Source organism: Pogoniulus pusillus, chromosome Z, assembly GCF_015220805.1.
Source record: "Pogoniulus pusillus isolate bPogPus1 chromosome Z, bPogPus1.pri, whole genome shotgun sequence".
Classification (NCBI taxonomy): Eukaryota; Metazoa; Chordata; class Aves; order Piciformes; family Lybiidae; genus Pogoniulus; species Pogoniulus pusillus.
In genome coordinates, this window is record NC_087309.1 from 67,621,806 (window position 1) to 67,636,471 (window position 14,666).

Below are 14,666 nucleotides of genomic sequence, written 5' to 3' on the forward strand. Positions count from 1 at the left end.
GGTGGTTGGATGATACCTGGCATCCAGTGACCACGGAATTATAGCATTTCAAATATACAGTGAAACCAGGAGGAGCATCAACAGAACATCCACACTGGACTTCCAAAGGGCAGACTTTGGTTTATTTAAAGAACTAACTTGGAGACCAATGGCATCCTGACCTGGATCAGGAAGAGCATAGCCAGTAGGGCAAGGGAGGTTATTCTTCCCCTGTACTCAACACTAGTCATGCCACACCTTCAGTCCTGCGTCCAGTTATGAGCTCTTCAACTCAAGACAGATGTTGAGATACTGGAACATGTCCAGAGAAGGATGATGTAGCTGTTGAGAGGCCCAGAACACAAGGCCTATGAGGAGAGACTGAGGGAGCTGAGGGTGTGTACCCTGGAGAAGAGGGGTGACCTCATTGCTGTCTACAACTACCTGAAAGGAGGTTGTAGCCAGGTGGGGGGCAGTCTCCTCTCCCAGGCAACCAGCAACAGAAAAAGGGGACACAGTCTCAAGTTGTGCCAGGGGAGGTACAGGCCAGATGTTAGGAGGAATTTCTTCCCAGAGAGAGTCATTTGCCATTGGAATGGGCTTCCCAGGGAGGTGGAGGAGTTGCCGTCCCTGAAGTTGTTCAAGAAAAGACTGAATGAGGCATGTAGTGCTGTAGACTAGTTGATTGGTGTGCTAGTTTGAAGCTAGCTAGAATGTTTTGGTGAGAAGAAATAGATTACAGGCTGTGAAAAGAAAAAAATGGTAATGTTTACTTCACTCATAGGCTTACTGAGAGATACAAGAAGAAGAATCAAAACATAGATAAGGCACATCTACTTCTCCTGCTGGAGAGCTCCAAGCTGCATCTCTCTCCCTAACCTCACCCTCTGTTTTTCTGATTAATTCACTTTGCTTCCTAACTCCCTGGCCGAACCTCCATTCTTCCTTGGGACTAGGGTAAGGTTGAGCGGGATAGGGGGAAGGTGAAGGGGCAGTTGAGAGCCCCTCTTGAGGATTGGTTTCTGGAAGGGGAGTTGTGTTTCTGTATTATCTTTTACCTTGTATATTTCTGTATATAACTGTATATACTGTAAATATCTGCTTGTATATTGTGCTAAGCTGTAAATAATAAGCTTCATTCAATTTCTAGAGCTGGCTGAGTCTAATCTGGGTGATTTCCAAAGTGAGTGGGGGCAGTTGCCAGTGTTTCACCTGGGATAAAATGACTCTTAGTTCACCAATTTGGTTAGAGGGTCATCCTCCGATTTATTTCTGTGTTACAGTGAGTTATATGCTTACTTAGAAGAGGTGTGCACAGCTAACTTAGTTTAGGATTGGTACATGTGGAAGGTACACAGTTGGTCTAGAGCTACAGGCATGGTACAGATAGGTCACAATCCCGTAGAGTCTGACCCTGCCCCCTTGCAGCTGGCACTCCACCTCCTGCAGTTGCATGTGTGGTGCCATTATTTAATGCCTACCTTCCCGCCTTCAAGGACACTTCCCAGCATGGGTTGCTCATGTTTATCATTTCATATCCTGTTAGCAAAAATCTCTCCACAGGCAGGTAACACCCAAAACATCACAATTGGCTAGGGCTGGGTGATACGTTGGACTGGATGACCTTGGAAGTCTCTTCCAATCTGGGTGATTCTCTGATTCTAAGATCCTACACTTGGCCTCATGAAACTTCATGCAGTTCCTTCTTGCCCACTTGGCCAGACTGGCCTTCTTGGAGGGTGGATCTCCCTTCTGAGATGTCAGTTTCCTCATTTATTTTTATGTCATCAGCAAATTTCATCATGGTGCTCCTAATTCCAATATCTAAATCATTAATGAAGATATTAAACAGTGTCGGGGCCATTATTATTCCCTGGGGGAATCCACTAGTGACAGGATAGGATGCATTGGTGGGTTTAGGAGCCACTAATAACAAAGTGGAACCTAATAAAGTAGAAATTTATTATAGATATATGTGAAATTTTAAGCATGGACTAAAGGTTTAGGGAAGTAATAAGTGTAAAAGTCACATAGAAGAAAACATCTAAGGTATCATAAGAGGAAACTAGGGAAAGATGGTGTAGGCTATGCGCAGCCAGTATGACAAAACTAAACTGCAAAGAAAGATGCTCTTTACAAGATTTTGAATTTATATAACATCATTTTCTAGGTCATGATTCCTATTGTAGGTTTAGCCAATTGAATCTGCTGAGGAATATCCATATGCTATGTTGATGTCATGCCAGGTTTAAAACTACTGTGCTGTCTGGAACAAAGTATCCTAAGGCTCATAGTTCAGCTTCTAACATGAGAGGCCTTCTGTTTCCATGTACTGCTTCCATTTTCTGGTTTTAGGGTGTTGGTCTTTTCCACTGGACTTGGTGATGGAGGAATTATTTACAGCTGAATCCTGTTGCTGCTGCTTCTTTTGTGGAGCTTTTCAGCACATTAAACGCCTTATCTCAATCCAGGGCTTTTTGTGTTACTTCCCTTCACAGTCTTTGTGGGGAGGGCTTGCTTGTGAGATCAGGAGGCCTTAAACCAGGACAGCCTATTCTGGTATTCTAACGTGCAGCAAATAGGTTGAGATGTTAAGAAGTGACGTAATGAGAAAATTCAATTAAGACTTGATAAAAGAATTTTGTATTTTTTTTTTCCATAGTATGTTTGCCATAATGATGTATTTGCTTTCCTGGTGTGACTGGAGCCAATATGCTGGGGCCTGGCCCTGTTTATGCTGCAGTTATGCAAAAGCTTAGGCATCTGTACTCCATTTGCACAATCTGGTGGTGCTTATCATCTCATGGAAATGGCTTGAGTCTGTGCTGTTTCTTTGCTGGTTGCTTGCTGGAATATTATGACACAGTAATTCCACTGGCCACTTGCTGTAAATGTAATCTCATCCATTAATGAGCCAGGTCTTGCTCAGTGTAATACAAGTCTTTCCCAATAATACCACCTAGAGGTACCCTGAGGCTGGATAATTATGAGTGTCAGAGTCTGTGAAAAAGTATGGGCAACTGCCTAGGATGCTGGTTACCTCCAATTTCTTGAAATTTTACCCCTGAACAAGTGAAAAATCCTGATAAACTGGTAAATGATTTGAAATAAAGATATTGTCAGCCCCAAAGTTTCTGAAAGACAGAAATCATAGTGATGTGTTGGGGCCTGGACCATACTTATTGAACTCTTCTCATCAGTACTTAAAATAAAGGTCTTTGGATCTACAGAAAGAGCAGCAGGCATCATGACTACTTGGAATCCAACAGCAGGCATGGCACCTGCACCAGAGAATCACCCTGTATCAGTATCAGTCACCCCTGTACAGGAAAAAAGAAAGCAGTTTGTCTCACAAAGGATAAGTGTGAATCAAGGTCATCAGGGAATCAAGAGGAATAGACAGGGGTGGTCACTTGGTCATATCCCTGGCGTTGGAAGATGGCCAAGAGCAAGAGGTGGGTGAAATAAGTAGCAGGCTGTGGCAATGCAAGGGAAGCCTCTCTACCTCTGTACAGACCTCTGTTTCAACTGTGAAGGAACTTGCCCAGGAGGTCTATCAGCTCAAAAAGAGAGATATCTTATTTCCCATCTGTATGATCCCATGTTTCAACTATGAGGAGCATGTGCTTCCTTACCCATGAGAGAGAATCTGAGAAGCACACATCATGGTGTACCCTATGATTTAACTTATGTGACCATGAAGGACACGAGGAAGCAGGACAGAAAGCCCTCTTCAGTCCTAGCTGAATGGGCCTGGGAATTAAAAAGAAATTCTCCCTGAAAGAATGCTGCCTCCATTTCCAATGGAGAATCACTCAAAAAGAGCAGAAGAACTGATATTGTTTCAGGTCCTTCTGAAGGGACTTCCAAAATATCTTTTGAGGATTCAAGTGATTCCAGTCAGAATTAGAGGGGTCCTGCTTCTAACTAGGCAAAAGAGAGGGCAGTTTGGTCTGTTGGACTGTGTGGATCAGATAGCCTGGCATGTTGAATGTACAAGAGTATGAAACTTTAGTAGGTACAAGCTCACACTGCCTTCTGAAGTGTCCCGGGTTTGGGCTGATCCCTCCCCCGGGAAGAAATTCACAACACAAACCCCCCTTTTTTGAAAGTCAGGGAAAGATGAAATTGTATTTTCTTATAATATAAGTATAACAATGTAAAGAGAAATAATAACTAGAGAAGGAAGGAAGGGAAAAAAAGAAAACAATACAATAACCTTAAGGGAGATGGGGAGGGGTCAAGCGGCGGCGAAGCAGCAGAAGCAGCAGTAGCCAAAACAGCAGCCGGGGAAGATAGGCGAAGCTGAAAGCAGCAGAATCCAGCAGGTGAAGGGGGAGAACAAACTGTGCATCTAGACATTAAGTTCTTGATGCTCCAATGAAATTATATTAATTTATCTATTGTTGCCATTTATGTGGCCTATCCCTGGAATGTTCATCTCTCCCCTATGTCTGAGCTAGAGGATCAGCTCAAACGGCCACAATCCACCCCTTTAATATAATTTACCATTGCAGCATCAAGTCATTCTATGTAACTAGGAATAACATCAGTATCGTAGATGGTCATTTTTCAGGCTTCAAGCATCTTTCTTCAATCTTCGGTCATTCATCTTCTTATTTCCGTCTGCCTCAGGCATTGGCTAGCTCAATGTTTTTTTTTTTTTTCAATGAGTGGAACAGAGCAGGACTCTTGGCACTCTCAGGGCTCATGCTCATGGGTAGCTGGCTCTTCATGGCTTTCCTTGGACACCACAATCATCTGCAAAAGAACTCATAACAACATATCTACATTCTTTCTGCCAATGTCAGATTCTTTTGTGGCACACATTGTATTTTACCGTTTTTCTGCATAACCCAATATGTATGACCAGGTCCTTCAGCAGAAACCACCCCTCGAACAGGTGTAGCCTCCCCCGAAGGGGAGAATACCCAAACAGACTTGCCCAACAAATTCTTTTCACGAATGCAAGGAACCCTGTCACCTTCTATCTTTTGTAAGACCTCTGAATGAGCTGGGCCAGCTCGGTTGGTAGAACCTCTACTATTCACTACCCAAGTGGCTTAGGCTAGATGTTTCTCCCAGTTCTTTAACATTCCTCCCCCTATTGCCTTTAAAGTTGTTTTCAACAAGCCATTGTAACATTCAATTTTGCCTGAGGCGGGTGCATAGTAGGGGATGTGATAGATCCACTCAGTGCCGTGCTCTTTGGCCCAAGATTTTATGAGATTGTTTTTAAAGTGGGTACCATTATCCGATTCAATTCTTTCTGGAGCACCATGTCGCCACAGGATTTGTCTTTCCAAGCCCAAAATGGTGTTACGCGCAGTGGCACGGGAAACTGGATAGGTTTCCAGCCATCCAGTGCTTGCTTCTACCATAGTCAGCACATATTGCTTTCCAGTCCGAGATCGAGGTAGAGAGATGTAATCAATCTGCCACGCTTCACCGTATTTGTACTTAGCCCATCGCTCACCATACCACAAGGGCTTCAGACGCTTGGCTTGTTTAATAGTAGCACAGATATCACAGTCATGTATAACTTGTGTTATAGCGTCCATGGAGATGTTGATTGCTCTGTCCCGTGCCCATTGGTAGGTAGCATCTCTGCCTTGATGTCCTGAGGAATCATGGGCCCACTGGGTTCACCTTGGTGTTCCCAATCTAAATCCAAATCACAATTTATATCGGTCTGAAACACCTTGGCAGCTAGATCTGCCTGATGGTTGTGCTGATGTTCCTCAGTAGCTTTACTTTTGGGCATATGAGCGTCTATGTGTCGTACTCTTACAGGGATTTTCTCTAGATGGGTAGCAATGTCCTGCCATAAGTCAGCAGCCCAAATTGGCTTTCCTTTCTGTTGCCAATTATTTCTTTTCCAGTCCTTTAGCCAACCCCATAAGGCATTAGCCACCATCCATGAATCAGTATAGAGGTAAAGCATGGGCCAGTTCTCATGTTCAGCCACATCGAAAGCAAGTTGGATAGCTTTTACCTCTTCAAACTGGCTTGACTCACCTTCTCCAGCTTTTGTTTCAGCCACTGCCCGTAGAGGGCTCCAAACTGCAGCTCTCCATTTTCTCTTGTTTCCAACAAGGCGACAGGAACCATCAGTAAATAGAGCATAGTTTCTTTCTTCTTCAGACAAATCAATGTAAGGAGGAGCTTCTTCAGCCCTACTCATTTACTCCTCTGGAGGATTTATACAGTTTGTACCTTCCGGCCAGTTGGTGATCATCTCCACTATGCCAGGTCGTTCAAGGCTCCCCATGCGTGCTCGCTGTGTTATGAGAGCCATCCACGTAGACCAGGTAGCATCGGTTGCGTGATGTGGCGATGACCCCTTTCCCTTAAACATCCAGTTCAAAATTGGTAATCTGGGAGCCAAAAGAAGCTGAGAGTCTGTTCCTATTACTTCTGAAGCAGCTTTCACACCTTCATAAGCAGCAAGGATCTCTTTCTCTGTTGGTGTATAGTTTACTTCTGACCCTCTATATCCTCTACTCCAGAAACCAAGTGGTCGGCCACGTGTTTCTCCTGGGGCTCTCTGCCATAGGCACCAGGTTGGACCATTATCACTCGCAGCCGTATACAGAATGTTCTTAATGTCTGGACCAGTTTGAACAGGCCCCAAACCCATTGCATGAACTACTTCCTGTTTTATCTGATCAAAGGCTGCTTGTTGTTCAGGTCCCCACTGAAAGTTGTTTCTCTTTCGAGTTATATCATATAAAGGTTTTACAATTTGGCTGTACCCAGGGATGTGCAGCCTCCAAAATCCAACTGTTCCTAAGAAAGACAATGTGTCCTTCTTATTTGTGGGATTTGCCATGGCAGAAACTTTATTTATCACATCCATTGGAATGTGACGGCGACCATCTTGCCAACGAATTCCCAAGAACTGAATCTCTCTAGCAGGTCCTTTCACCTTGTCTCGCTTTATGGCAAAACCTGCCTTCAGCAGAATGTCAATTATTTTGTTACCTTTTTCAAAAACTTCCTGTGCCGTGTTCCCCCAGACAATGATGTCATCAATGAACTGCAGGTGCTCTGGAGCTCCACCTTTCTCCAATGCATCATGGATTACTGCATGACAGATCGTTGAGCTGTGCTTCCACCCCTGGGGCAAACGATTAAATGTATACTGAATCCCCCTCCAAGTGAAAGCAAATTGAGGCTTGCATTCTTCTGCTATTGGAATAGAAAAGAAAGCATTAGCAACATCTATGGTTGCATACCATTTGGCCTCCTTGGATTCCAGCTCATATTGGAGTTCTAACATGTCCGGCACAGCAGAACTCATGGGCGGAGTCACTTCATTTAGGCCGCGGAAATCAACTGTAAGTCGCCACTCTCCATTTCCCTTTCGCACAGGCCATATGGGACTATTGAAAGGTGAATGGGTCTTTTTAATGACGTCCTGGCACTCCAGATGACGAATCAGATCATGTATGGGCACTAAAGAGTCACGGTTTGTTCTATATTGCCTGTGGTGTACAATTTGGGTGGCAACTGGCAACTTCACATCCTCTACATTATGCTGCCCAACAACTGCAGACTCATCTGAGAGCTCAGGCCTAGCAGACAACTTCAATTTGTCTCCAACAGCTTCTACAGTTGCTATTCCAAAGGTCCACTTAAAACTCTTGGGATCTTTAAAACGCCCTTCTCTCAGAAAGTCAATTCCCAAGATGCAAGGTGCATTTGGACCTGTTACAATGACATGCCTTCGCCAATCACTTCCAGTCAAACTCATCTCTGCTTCTAACCTTGTCAATTCTTGAGAGCCTCCTGTAATTCCAGAAATAGTAATAGACTCCATTCCTTTACAGTTTGAAGGCATCAATGTGCATTGTGCACCTGTGTCCACTAGAGCCCTGTATTTCTGAATTTTCAAGGTACCAGGCCATTTAACATATACATTCCAGTATATTCTGTTGTCTTCCTGGTCCCTGGCCTCCACCTGGTAAGAGGCAGGGCCCCCCTAATGTTGGCCATTACAATTGCAATTGGCACAGTGTTTAGTGGTGTTAGTTGAATCATCACTAGAACCATCTGAGTCATGTGGTGAAACTGAGGTGACTACTCTTTTAGGCTTCTCACTCTGTAACTCTCTCACTCTTTTTAGGAGAAGAGAGGTAGGTTTTCCATGCCATTTATCCATGTTTTCACCAAACTGGTCACGTAGAATTAACCAAAGAGACCCACGTGACTGTTGTCTATTTTTTAGTGAGTTAGGTTGAATTGGTCTTCTAGGAAGACGCCTATCCCTGATGGCCCAGACATGTACCCACTCTGAGGGTGAAGAAGAAAGTTCACTGTCCTTTGCCAACTGGGATAGGGAGGTTTTAAATTCCTCCTTGAGTTGTTTCATGCTATCTTTAATCTCTTCAGTCATAGTATTTATGTCTGACACCATAGCATTAACCGTAAGGCTATCCTCCATTTGCCTCATTTGATCAGCGAATTCACCCACAGTCATAGAAGTTGTTGCATCGTCTTTCCCCACGATCTTGCTTGCCAATGTATGGGCATAACTAGAGGGGGCAAGCTGAATAAGTTTCTTTAGGAGAGCTCGGCTCATTGGTATCTCCTCAGGGTTCTCTGTTGTATAATCTCCATAGATTAGCTCTCTTATGGCCATCTCTCACAAGCACTGAACCCCCTGTTCAATTGTGTTCCAGTGTAAGGGTCTCCAGGGTAAATCATCCCTGTGAGGGTACCGCAGTACCGCAGCTGTCAATACGCGTGACCAGAGGTTAGAGTTGCCACCGAGATGTCCTAACTGCTTATCTATGCCATTGTCTCTCGAGAAAACTCCCAACTGCCTTACTGTCGGAGGGTTTATTTTTATGGTGTCCATGCCTCCATGCCAACATCTGTTCAGCCAACTCATCAGCAGTTCTCACTCTTTCCGGGCATAGTCTTGCCTAATATGCCTGACCTCCTTCCTTGGCAACGGGGCTCCCTCCTCATCATCACTATCATCACTATCATCTGTCTCCTGAATATGTTTTTCCTTTGCTTTTGCCTTTCCACTCCTTGTGCCTACAAGGGTACTGCCCTTCACACCAACCGATGTACCTTCTTCTGGATCCTCTTCCTTTTGTTCACCCTGCTCTGGTTTATCCCCATTGTCATCTGAGCTATCTCGACCCCCAAGGCTAGATGCCATTTTTCTCCTCGTTTTAACCGGGGCAAGGGCGACCTTATCTAAGGTAAACTCTGTCTTACTCTGGGAGGTGGCTTTCACTGAATCATCTGAGTTTTGTTTGTCTGCCTGGCTCTGTTCCACATGCGGTAGTGGGGCTGAGGCTGAGGCAGAAGGACCCTTCCCCACAGCAGCAACAGCAGCCGGCTCAGCAGAGGCAAACGGGGCTAAAGCAGGAGCAGTGGCATTAGCAGGCTTGATGGCGTTAGTGGGTTCACCTTCCGAGGACCTCACCGCCTCCCCTGGGACCGCTTCCAGTCCCCTGGTTGCAGGCGAAAGAATCTTTGCCTCAGCAGCCTCTCTGCTGGCAGAGGCTCTGGTGTCAGCGACCCTCCTACAGATCAAAACGTTCAAGCCGCATTTTCCACAAACCAGTTCCTCAACTTTATCTGTCCGAGGAACTTTGCCATAGCCCACACCATCTGCAGCCAGATCTGCCGCCGCTGCAGCAGCCCTTTGTGACTGCACTTCTGCAGGAGTTCCATCGCCTCTACCTTTACTTTCCTCCGTTCTGTTAGGTACGAATGGGAACCAGATTGTTTCCTGCCTCCATGCTTCAGGGTCAGTGGGGTACGGGCCATGTCCAACAATCTTTTCTCCTCTCAAAGGCTCCAAGGCAGGACGTTTCACTGCTCTGCGAGCAGTCCGTCTGCCCAGTGCCGTGGCCCTCCCTCCCCTGCTTCGGTTGCAGACTGTTTCTTTAACCCTTAGCTCCCTACTATTGCCTCCGGAGAAGGTAAAAACCTCACTTACAGCCTGTTTATTCCTGCATTTCTCTTGTCTCCACACTATAACCAGACCTACAATAGCAGCCAAAAACATCAAGTTCACACATATTAGGCATGCTACTGGGTAGCTCATCTCTTCCAAATAACTCCTAGTCTCTGACACCAATGTCACATACGGCACACCCTTAACGACATTCCTAAACCCTAAAATATTCCTAACAACATCTCCAACCTTCCTTAGCACAGCTTTTACCAAGTCCCAGACCATCTTATCAAAGAATGAACACACCTGGTAGTGCACCATAGCTGTAAAACACTGCTGAACCGACAGAGTCAGAATTGAGGCAATAATAGGCCAGAATATATAAAACAACTTCATTTTTCCCTGATGTTCTTATTCTGATTATAAATCAACAGGGGGAAAGGAAAAAAAAAACAAAACAACAAGCCAAGATCGTGCCCCACGCTAAGGCGCCAAAAGAGTCCTGTCCCGGGTTTGGGCCGATCCCTCCCCCGGGAAGAAATTCACAACACAAACCCCCCTTTTTTGAAAGTCAGGGAAAGATGAAATTGTATTTTCTTATAATATAAGTATAACAATGTAAAGAGAAATAATAACTAGAGAAGGAAGGAAGGGAAAAAAAGAAAACAATACAATAACCTTAAGGGAGATGGGGAGGGGTCAAGCGGCGGCGAAGCAGCAGAAGCAGCAGTAGCCAAAACAGCAGCCGGGGAAGATAGGCGAAGCTGCAGCAGTAGAAGCCAGCGGGTGAAGGGGGAGAACAAACTGTGCTTCTAGACATTAAGTTCTTGATGCTCCAATGAAATTATATTAATTTATCTATTGTTGCCATTTATGTGCCCTATCCCTGGAATGTTCATCTCTCCCCTATGTCTGAGCTAGAGGATCAGCTCAAACGGCCACATGAAGTTATGAAACTGTGAGGGTGGAATCCTCCTCTATTTCTGGTACAACAGGGGAATTCCATCATCTATATGAAGCAGAGGACTTGCCTGCAGGCCATGATCTGCTTTCACATGGACAGTTGGAAGGAGTCACTGTAATCAACTACTTCAAGGGTGGAAACACAGCCCCACCATTTGGACTGATCATGGACTGATCCTCACTGTACTGGAACAGTCTGTTGTGTACCACAAAGCAATATCATTCTGAGTACAAGTAGACAATGAATGATGTTGTATAATTTTGATAGGTACTGGGCATGACATAGATGGTATAGAAAAAGTGGAGAAGAATGTTGTGGATTTAGCAAACTGAATCAGCTGGTGAATATTCAATATCATGCTGTGACAATGGTAGTATGGGTAAGATTCATTGAAAAGTTAATATAGTTTTGTCGTGGAGGGTATTTCTCTTATTCCTCCTCTGTTATGGGGAGGTGAGAAATTAATTTGAGGTGGTATTAAATTTTTATAGAATTATTTATTAAAATTAATATTTACAAATTTGTACTACCCCCAACCACTATAAAATCAAGTTCGTTATGTGCAAAGTTATGAAAACAGCTTGGGATATATTTACAGGAATTGAATTGTTAAATGGAAATATCAAATTATCAACAACTATAGACAGAGAGAAAGATTCCCTTAGGCTTAATGCCTCTTAACAACTATACTGTTTGCCCAGTAAGGGTTGAGACTGTGTGTGCTCTTAAGACAGAGGTAACTTATTTTACAAAGGAATTAAAGCTTGCTTAAATGTGTTGCTCTTAAGTATTAATCATTAATCACCCTCCCGGGATTGTGTCACAGCGTGTGCCCAGTATTCGGGTCTTGGTGAAGCTGAAATCTGTCCCAGCTTGCAGAGGAATGATAAATGTTCCCAATCTCTGGGGTAAACAGGATTTCTCTGACCTTGTCTCCTGGTGTGGTCTTTGCCTTGGTGCTGTTGCTTCTTCTGGATGTCGGTGTCCAGGGATGATCAGCTGGCAGGATTTCCAGGTGCAGGAGAAGGATTTGTCTGTGAAGCTTCTGACACAGTCAGTCTCATAGCTAGCAGGCTGTGTTTGTAGGTCAGCAGGCAGCTTGAAAGATCTGCTGGCTCTGGATCTTTCCAGGCTTACAGGACAGCTAGCAAGCAGTGTGCCGGGCTGCGGGGAGACTTGAGCTCCATAGATAAATGCAGGATAGCAAGCCAGTATGTACAGCTGCTCTAGGCTTAAGCAGGAGGCTCTCAGCTCCCCATACATGTATGAAATGCAGGCATGAATGTGCTCTGCTTCTCAAAGGGTTCACAGAGAGCTTCACTGTGCCTTGAGATCAATGCAAGAAGTCTGAGCCTCAGTAATGTTTGCAAGAGTGTAAGTAAGGGCCTAATCCTGTGTCTAGGCCATGCAAGCAGGTCAGGGCAGCAGGGTGCTGCTATATGGATCAGAGAGCTGGGTTTGAACCTCTAAGTCTGAACTTCTGAACACTCTGAAAGCTCTGGACTTTCTGAATGCTCTGAACACATGGTGCTCCTTTGCACCCCTCTTTATAGACTCTGAGCCAAGATTCGTGGCTCATTTGGCCATCTAAAGTGACCAATAAGGTTGGCAGTAAGCCAAAACCTTACCTTAATAGGCAGTAGCTGTTTGCTTGGACCCTCCCAATAGGGGATTACCTGGGCAGACCCCAGGGGTACATGGACTGTGTGAGTGTGTTACACAACCTGTTTACTGCCTCATGGGTCCTGGAAGAAAAACATGGCCAGGCATGTAGAGGTATAGAGAAACCTCAGTTTTGGGGCTGCTGCCCCTCCACCACAAGTTTACAACTTTGGAAGAGACATGGTGGCACCAGGCGTTTGTCTTCTTTTTCCACAGTCTTTCCTGCAACAGCAGAAGAGGGACAGTAGAAAATGTGACTGGACAAGCCAAGGCATGTTTAGTCCTATTTTGGCCTTCCATGACATATGCTCACTTCATATCTGCTTTAATATGGGAGTGAATGCTGAAATAAAGCATCATGGGACTTGAGTTTAGATTGTAACGTTGCTTCGTGTTTCTGGGTGCTGCTTCCAGTTTCTGCTTTTAAAGTATTGGTCTTTTCTGCTGGCCTGTGGGCTTGGGGAGAGGTGGAGGAGTAAATTTTTATGGCTTCTGCTATTGTTTTTACAGTGTTTTTCTGTAAAAATAGGCTACATTGTTAGAGTTTCATTAAATTCTTATCTCAGCCCAGCACTTTCTGTGTTACTTTCCCTCCCTATTTGTTTGTGGGGTGCTAGCTTGTGAGAGCAGGTTGTGGCACACCAGGGTAATTCTATATCATATTTTCATTTTAAGGACACTTAGGACAACTGTTATTTTTTTCTGCTCCTTATATTGTTCAGATCTAGAGCAAAGGTAGTTAATGAAGGGGAAAAAAATCTTACTGTGAAGTGCTTGTTTTGGAAAATTGGTAGGAAGGATGAAGAGAAAAAAATGCAAACTCTTATTATAAAGCCAAGTGGCAGAGGTTAAGCTTATCTACATATCTAAGATTACTGACAATTTCAGGTCTATATCATAATTTTTCAAGCCAGTCAACCTGCAGGATCACAAAAAAAAAAAAAACAAAAAAAAAAAAAGCAAAAAAAAAAACCCCCAACCCTTTTTTTTTTTAATATATATATTTTTGAACTTGGAGATGTATATTTCCTTTCACTGTCCTGTAGCTCCATTCCAAACTCAAAATTATTTTTCTCTTGCTTTCAACAAAAACAGGAAAAAAAATTGCATTTTCAAAGCAGAGTATTTCAGCTACATGAATGACAATAGATTTTATAATAGATTAGATGTAAACAAACTCAAGTATCATATCAGAGAATATCTATAGATAAAATTTGCATTAGTTATTGATGTTTTGAGAAATATGTTGTGATGGTTTGGGTTTACTAAGTCTCTATATATGACTATATAGAAAAAATATTTACATATATGAGCAAATCTATTAATAAAATAAGCACTGATTAGTGTTTTCCTAATAGTTTTATCTGATCTTCTAATTATTTTTAATGATGAGCTCAGGAAGTGAAAAGAACAGGATAAAAGAAGTAGTAAAGTGAAGGTGATATTCTGATAAATTCTAATATGAGATAAAAGTTCTGTTCATTTTTTTTTGCAGAAGGCAGTGAGCACATGCAAAGGTCTGCTGTGAATGTCTGCTGATTCACTTTTCAATACTTGATTCATTTAGAAAGTTTTGGTCAAGACTATTGTTGTGGAGGGGAAAACGAATGTTGATGCGAGAAGATATTTTCCAAAACTAATATTATTTATTAATTTTGCTATTCAGAACTCTTGCCACCCCCAACCACTAATTTTAATAATATTTTGGTTCTTATATGGTTATGGAAACATTCTATGGATAATATCTACATCTAATATGACCAGCAAACTATATAAACATTAATTGAACTGCGAGAGACTATTCCCGCGGTCAAATGCCACTTGCGACCAATATGCCATTTGCCTAATAGATGGGCCCAAGCTTTTTCTGCTCTATGGCAGTGTGGTGGTTTAGCTGTTACCCGCCCCCCCACACTTTAGAAGGTACCACAGCTAACTCAGCCGGACTCCGGGAATATAAATGAAGCTATTTATTTACAGCTAGCACAATATACAAGCAGATAGTTACAGTACATACAGAAATATACAAGTTAAAAGTAATACAGAAACACAACTCCCCTCCCAGAAACTGAGTCCCCAAGAGGGGCTCTCAACCACCCCTGCACCTTCCCCCTGCCCCTCTCAACCTTACCCCAGTCC